At 39.2% G+C, this 8638-nt stretch overlaps 1 long non-coding RNA gene across 1 annotated transcript; it reads left to right on the plus strand.

Annotated features, from left to right (window-relative positions):
• Positions 1 to 1356: 1356 nt before the first annotated feature.
• Positions 1357 to 7557, plus strand: LOC121402854. The gene is made up of 3 exons (XR_005966822.1): positions 1357 to 1562; positions 4189 to 4287; positions 7254 to 7557. It is a non-coding gene; the product is annotated as an uncharacterized LOC121402854 (long non-coding RNA).
• Positions 7558 to 8638: the final 1081 nt, after the last annotated feature.

An 8638-nucleotide genomic window follows, 5' to 3' on the forward strand; every position in this document is an offset into this window, starting at 1 on the left:
GATACAAGATGTAGTAATAAATACACAACACAAGATAGCTGTTAAAATTCCAAACTGGGGAGCTGTTGAAAAAAGCTAAATATTTAAACTACAAATGGTGATTGCAAATTGTCTCTGAATATAACTTTTTACATCATACTAAAAGTTAATTTAAAGGTGCTCCACTTCCACAGTTCCACTCCTAAGTCAGATTTATATGTTTTCTCAGAATAACCTCTCTTGGCTGTACCTTACTGTTACTGCCAATCTGGCACGAGCACAGCACAGACAGTGCTGCCCATATAGGAAACTTACTCTAGCCTGAACGGTTGCCTTTGAAAGAATTACGCACAGTGTGGCCCTGCATACTCCGCCTGCTAATCTCCGCACAAAGTAAAGTCAATGCTGTCTCCTAACTATATCAGTCTGCAGGGCTGGGAACCTCTCCCACTAGAAACCTCTATAGTTCCATAGTTACTGTGCATAGTTACTGTGCATAGTTAAATCGGGTTGAAATAAGACAAAGTCCATCAAGTTCAACCCCTTCAAATGAAAACCCAGCATCCATACACCCCCCTTCATTCCTCCACATAAATTCTATATACCCATACCTATCCTAACTATAGAATTTAGTATCACAATAGCCTTTGATATTATGTCTGTCCAAAAAATCATCCAAGCCATTCTTAAAGGCATTAACTGAATCAGCCATCACAACATCACCCGGCAGTGCATTCCACAACCTCACTGTCCTGACTGTGAAGAACCACCTACGTTGCTTCAAATGAATGTTCTTTTCTTCTAGTCTAAAGGGGTGGCCTCTGGTACGGTGATCCTCTTTATGGGTAAAAAGGTCCCCTGCTATTTGTCTATAATGTCCTCTAATGTACTTGTAAAGTGTAATCATGTCCCCTCGCAAGCGGGTTTTTTCCAGATACCCCAACCTTGACAGTCTACCCTCATAATTTGTCTTCCATCCCTCTAACCAGTTTAGTTGCACTTAGTCTCTGCACTCTCTCCAGCTCATTTATATCCCTCTTAAGGACTGGAGCCCAAAACTGCACTGCATACTCCAGGTGAGGCCTTACCAGCAGGGTCTGACTGGCCTGCCGGGGCCCGAGGAAATAACCCGGTGGGCCCCTGGACTTGGTGGGCCCCTAGATAATATGCCATCACACAATAAAGATTCATTTGGACCGTACAGTTTGTGAGAAACGGGCAGTGGGCCCCACTAAAATTTGAAGCAATCCGTTAAATTATTGGCTGTGGGCCCACTGCCCGCATTCTGTCACTCTGCTTCTGCCCATAAATCACAGATCAGATCGGATGGCCCACCACCTGCCTGCAGGTCATCGTAGATCTCTCTGTAGGCTGCGTCTGAAGATAACAAGCAGACAGCTCAAAAAACAGCAAAGAGCTGCAGCGTCAAATCACGGAGTCGGTTATTTGAATATCCCACCCACATTTTGTGGGTCCTGTTGATGAGTTGCAGGGAAGGATTTCTTTATCTACAGTTAAGAAATGTGACTGGCTGCTTTCCAGATTCCAACTCCCCTAAAACCACAGCAGCAAGAAGAACACTAGTAAGAACGCCTGTTTTATTCCTTTCTCTTCTGTCTGGTCGTGTTTATCTAGGGTTTAACTCTTTCCTTGTTGTCATTTGACATTACCTCTTGTAGAAAAAATAACTGCGTTCAAGGGTATTATTTGTTAATCTGCCACTGTCACCCTGTCACCCTGTTTTGAGCTGTGGGGGGTAGTCATATATATATATATATATATATATATATATATATATATATATATATATATATATATATATATTCTCAACGTTTTGGCGCCCTCATTGGGCCGTCTCCAGGAGAGACTCTCCTGAAGACGGCCCCTGGGCCCCAGTGAGGGTGCTGAAATGTTGAGAATAAAATGTCACCTCTTTTTTAATATATGAAGTCCTTGGAGTGCGGTCTGTTTTTCTATGATGTTATCATGTGTTGACCAGCACCCAGGCAGCTGAGAACTGTTTATAGTGCACCAGTCTGAATATATATATATATATATATATATATATATATATATATATATATACTGTACTGTGTTCATGCTGCTCTGAGAGAATATTATACATGGAATTGCCACCGGGCCATCGTTCTATGAATTCTGGGAGTATTATACATGAAATTACCATTTGAATTTGTAATTTTTTATTTGGTATAGTTTTCAGATAATTTCCCCTACTTCTGACTCAAACCACTGCCTGGTTGCTAGGGAAATTTAGACCCTAGCAACCCAGTTGGTGCCAGAATTTAAAACTGGAGAGTTGAACAAGATATTTTAATTTAATATTGTTACGGTCATTCCAATTTTTTTAAATAAAAATGTTAATTTTAATATTTATTTGTGGGCATTCTTTTTTATTGGGGGGCTGTGGGCCCTTGAGATGAGGTTTCCTGGTGGGCCCCAGGCACCCCAGTCCGACACTGCTTACCAGGGACATATAAAGAGGCATAATTATGTTTTTTTTTCCCTTGAGTTAATTCCCTTTTTTATGCAAGACAGAACTTTATTTGCTTTAGTGGCCACAACATGACACTGCCCAGAATTAGACAACTTGTTATCTACAAAAAACCCAGATCCTTCTCAGTTAAGGAAACTCCCAACACATTGCCATTTAGTGTATAACTTGCATTTATAATTTTTTTGCCAAAGTGCTTAACCTTGTATTTATGCTGCCATCTACTGACAGAACAGCACATTGTATCCCTTCCACTATCACCTGTAGTGAAAGTAGTAAGGGCTCTTACAGGCGAGCACAGGAGCGCAGTAGTAGACGCACTGAATTCTTTTCAATGGGGCTGTACTCACGTATGTAAACGCCAAACGCAGGAAAAATGCAACATGCTGCCTCCCAACCTGCGTTAGGCGCTTACATACGTCTGTGTGAGTACAGCCCCATTGAAAAGAATTTAGTGCATCTAGTACTGCGCTCCCCTGCGGCTAAACGCATGAAACTGGAACGCAGGGGAGCCCTTAATTAGTGTTTTTTTACAAAATGATTTATGCTTAATTATGCCTCGTGGTAGTGATGGGCAAATCTGACCCATTTGCCTCACTGAAAACTTGCCAAAATTCATTGAAGTCAATGGGCGATACATTTTTTTGATGTGCAACAATTTTTCCACCCATAGGCCTCATTTTGTGTCAAAACTTTTCTCAGAATTGCTTCTCTTGGCTCTAGTAAGAAGAATTTCACTGGCACACAGGAGTTGCGGTAGCAGGGCGAGCCCTTGCAATTTTATTATGCAGTTGTGCAACGTTTCGAGGACACGCCCCTTTGTCAAGCATAGTGTGGACATAGTGCAGACATAATTTAGGGCTCTTACACATGAGCGTTTTTGCCTGCCTGAACGCAGGTTGAGACGCAACATGCTGCATTTTTCCTGCGTTCGGCGCCTACATGCGCCTGTGTGAGTACAGCCCCATTTGAAATAATTAAATGCGTCTATTCCTGCGCTCCCCTGCGGCTGAACGCCGAAAAACGGAACGCAGGGGAGCGCAGGCAAAAACGCTCATGTAAAAGAGTGTTCAATTATCAAATTAGCATACTTAACAAGCTTTGGAGTGAAAAAAAATTTGTATCAAAATACCATTTAAAAGGACAATACTCAAGCTTTACAGTGAAAAAAGTTTGCATCAAAATACCATTTAAAAGGACAATACTCAAGCTTTACAGTGAAAAAAGTTTGCATCAAAATACCATTTAAAAGGACAATACTCTAGCTTTACAGTGAAAAAAGGTTTGTATCCAAATGCCATTTAAAAAGACCATAATAAACAAGAGACCCACTAAAGTCCATAATTGTTTGCCCCTTATTTTGACATCACGTAGTGCTGGGATTGGTGAAATTTAGAAGTGAATATCTAAAAGAAAAAATGAAAAAATATGGCAACAAACTAACTAACTATATTAAATACAAGATGTAGTAATAAATTCAGAACACAAGATAGCTGTTAAAATTCCAAACTGTGGAGCTGTTGAAAAAAGCTAAATATTTAAACTACAAATGGTGATTGCAAATTGTCTCTGAATATAACTTTTTACATCATACTAAAAGTTAATTTAAAGGTGCTCCACTTCCACAGTTCCACTCCTTAGTCAGATTTATATGTTTTCTCAGAATAACCTCTCTTGGCTCCACCTTACTGTTACAGGCAGTTCTGCCCATACGAAACCTATGCTAGCCTGAACGGTTGCCTTTACAAGAATTACGCACAGTGTGGCCCTGCATACTTCGCCTGCTAATCTCCGCAGTGAGTAAAGTTACAAAGTGTTTTTATTGTATTACTCCTACTAATGCCTCTGCACCTAAGATGTTACTCCCAACCACTAAATTGCCCATACCTGGCCAAGTATATTAGTAAAACAAATTAAGGGGCATATTTATTAAGGGTCGAATTTTGAATTTGAAAAACTTCAAAATTCGAATTCCAAAAGACCAACCAAAAATAAGTCAAAGGTTTTTTTTTTTGCCCGAAAAGGTCAGTTTTGATCGAATAGGTCCATATTCGATTGAATCTGAATCGTATGAATCGAACTAATAGCGCATTCGATTGAATTTGCTTCAAAGTTTTTTGTCCACCAAATGACTCCAAATAGGTTCTAGGAGGTCCCGCATAGGCTAAAACAGAAATTAGGCAGGTTTTAGATGGTGAATGGGCAAAACAGTACATGATAAATCTTGATGTTTGAATTTTCGATTTTTTTTCAGATTCTAATTGAATTTGGACTATTTCCTAGTCAAGGTACACAAAAATAGCTTGACATTAAAAAAAATTTAATTCAAAAATTCACCTCGACCTTTGATAAATCTGCTCCTAAATGTTGCATTTATTTTTGGGCATACTTTAGATCTGCAATAAACCTTGGTGACCATTTGTGACAGAGTTAAATTTAGGTTGGATTAATCTTGCTGCCTTTGTTAAGTTTCATTGCGCAATGTGCATATTAGTATATTTGCATTATTTCTTTACTTACATAGCATGACAATCCTGAATGGTAGCTTGAATTCCTAGTCTGGTAATAACATTCTAAAATCCAAATGTGTAGTTGACATTTTAAACAAATAAAACCTTTAAATTTGTAGGGATGTGAAAATTTTAGACACCCTTACACTTTACAGACAGGCACATCCCTAGTTATATGGACACCTCAGTGGGTCCTTATGGGGACCTTGTGCTTATGTAACCCCTGCAGTTCTCACAGTGTACACCAGATGGCACTGTGCCAGAGTATAAAAGGTTTAGGAACCATGAGGTCTGGGTCCATTGCTTTAGCCCAACCAAGCAGGCTGGAAGGGAATGGGTAGTGCTGACCCTAGGCGCCTTGGCCCTAGTAATTAGACAGCTATACTCAATTATAGATCACTCTAGGAGTGATAGAGAGGTTATTTAGTTGAGCAGCTCAAGGCTCCTCTGAGGAGATTAGAGGGATTAAGATCCCAGGGTATTACTGACCCGGAGTAAGGACTAAAGTGTTGAGATAGGGATGATAGGAATTCCCCTAGTCTGCCACTGGAAGATATCCTGAAAACTGGGCAATACCCCTCACACGCTGTCAACTTACTCTCTGCTGTATATTCCCTAGCCTGTAGGGATTCAGCCTATACGTGCTGTGAGTATATGCTTCCTTTATGCTGCTGTGTTAGTCTATGCTCCATTGTGGATCAATGTGCTTGATGATCTATGTGCTATTGTTTAATAAATACAGTTCTATGTTCAACAGTTAAAGAACTACTGGCGCCCATCATTGTGCTATTGCACCTAGTTACAGTTACACTATACCCTGCCACCACCGCATTGCGAGGGCTTGCCCCTGAGAAAGAGAGCTCATCTGTGGTATCAGCCCACAAAGGAAAGTAGCTATAACTGCTAAGTACAAGGCAGTTTACTATAGCGCTACAAATTTTAAAAAAAACACAAGTCAAGATCACTTAAAAGAAAAGAGTGTTTTAAAAAGAAGAGAGAGCATGCTACTCAGTTTTGGTCAGAATTTAAAAGTAAAGCTAAATTATCAGTTTCCTGAAAAACCTCATACAAGTAAAACTGATGCATTTTTGAATGATACCTTTGAAGAAGTGACTGCAAGCCCTAAGCACATATCTCAACATGAATTGGTTATAACTTTGTCTGAGACAACAGATAATGCAAATATATGTCATGTAATAGCACAGACTGAAATTACAGTGTTACAGAAAAAAATGATACTGAGCTTGCGCAACACTGATGTACAATAGATAATATTGCTTTTTCTACTGCTGCTTTTATAGTAAGTGGCTTCTACTGAGCCTGCTTTGTGGCCAAAGCAAAATAAAAACTTGCTGCAGGAATATTAGTGTCATCGTGGTCTAGAAATGTCTATAAATCTTACCGGAAGTACAATGTTTCCGAAAGACGTTATTCTGGTGGTATGAAACATTCTTTCACTAATGAAATGGTATTGGGTATAATGCCAAATGGAGAAACTGTGGAAAGAAGCTTCATTATCTATTCACCTTCTGAGGGAAACATTTTTTATTTTCGCTGTTGACTCTTTTCTCCATAGAGGGTATCCGGAATCCCTTTTGAGACAGCAATGGATGGTTATTGAGAACTCTGGCAGTGACTCCAGACATCAATCCAGAAGTAGGGGGAGAAGAATTCCTTTTGTCTCTAAATAGATCAGTCAGGATGTGGCCAAAATTATACGCAAACATTGAGGGTTGTTAGGGGATGGGATAACTGATGTAGAATCCTTTCAAAACTCACCCTTAATGTCCTATAAAAGAAATAGGACCATTGGGTCCCTAGTGGTTAAATCAGATCTGGGGGCGGTACAGGACAGCAGCATTTATTACGTGCAAAAAAGAATGGGACTTTTCCGTGCCTGTCGTGTAACTGCTGCTCCAATGTAATAAAGGGAGGTGTTGTCCATCATCCACACAAGGGCACTCTGATTAAGATCAAAGATTACTAAACATGCAACTCTGCATTTGTATAGTATATGTTATTAAGTGCCCTTGAGGTTCTGGAGGATAGCCATTTTGTTTCTACTATGTACTGTATTTACTGTATATGGCTGAAATGACAATAAAATCCACTTGACTTGACTTGAGGACAATTATATGTGGGATAAACCACTCGGACGATAAAAGAGAGGATGTGGGAACATATGTCTGCTGTGAAATTGAAAAAAACTATTGTTAAAATATAATTTCTGTTTATTTTTATTGGTTTTACAGATACTTTGTTATGGCATCAACAATAACAGCAGGACTGCTGCAACAAGAGAAAGGATATGGACATTCTGTTTATACAACATTGTATCTATAAAGGTAGCCATGTCTTGTTTGTTGTTTACAATTTTTTCTTTTTTTTCTTTGAACTTTTTCTGTCAGTTTGTGTTTTTCTCATTAGCCTATAGATGGCGTTGTGTAAAATAGTATAAAGCTGTATGACCTCTAAGTGATCAGTTTGGACCTGAAACGTTGTTGCTTGTTGGAGATTTACGCCATGTAAACTAATAAAGGCTTTTTGTTGATTCTACGGATGGTGCTGTGACCTTTATCGACTCTTTTCAACAACAACAACTACAGCATTTTCTTATTATGGCTTTAGTGACTGGAAGCATGCATCTAAATGCTGCATACACCATGAAAATAGTGCAGAACATCAGCAGTGTGTAAAAGCCTATATTAAAAGTTGCCATGTACAATGTAGAATAGATTCGGAAGTACATAAGACACTTGAAACCCAAGAAAGTATTGGAAAAATGTCTTAAGACGTCCCAGTATGTCTTGCCCTTTCCTGGCACAGTAGAGAGATGTGTCTCCATAAATAATAGTGTTTACCTTGGATCTCTTGAATACGTAGCTCAGTTTGATCCATTCATAGCGGCACACATAGAAAAGCATGGTAGCAAAGGGCAAGGTAAGCCTTCTTATTTGTCTTTGAGTATATGTGAAGAGATTACTACCTTAATGGGTCGCAAAGTCCAGGACCAAATTGTTAAATAAATAATATCCATAAAACAGCATTTTTTATGTGTGGACTCCACTCCAGACTTAATTTTGTAGATCAGCTGAAATTTACAGTTTGCTTTGACAAGTTTACCGGTGAGAGTTTCTGCAATTTGTACCAGTTCATTCCCAAACAGGAATGTCTTTGGCAAATACCATATTAAAGACTCTTGAAGAACATAAAAATGAGAATTTTACTTACCTACTTGACGTAAATTCCTTTTCTTCTAGTCCTGACATGTCAGTACACATGGGCATTGCCCCTCCCAGACCTGGAGGTAGGACCTATAATATAGCCAATCAAAATTAATCATGACCTATAAGACCACATGACTTCCTCCTCACCACAGTTATTTTTTGTCCTACTGGACAGGGACGTAGGATCTCCCTCCTCACTCTTTTTATTTTTTTGGTGAATTTTGAGAGAAATCTAACACAGTTTTTGTTTTTTCTTTTGTATTTTTTGTTTATTTTTACCTCTGTGTGGACACTGAGGAATGACTCCCAGGTAATGGAGAAGAATTTACCGGATGCCTCAAGACGCATAATCTGAATTATCGCTTATTGGGAAGAAGTGCAGGTGTTGGCATACCCATGGTCCTAGTCCT

Source organism: Xenopus laevis, chromosome 4L, assembly GCF_017654675.1.
Source record: "Xenopus laevis strain J_2021 chromosome 4L, Xenopus_laevis_v10.1, whole genome shotgun sequence".
Classification (NCBI taxonomy): Eukaryota; Metazoa; Chordata; class Amphibia; order Anura; family Pipidae; genus Xenopus; species Xenopus laevis.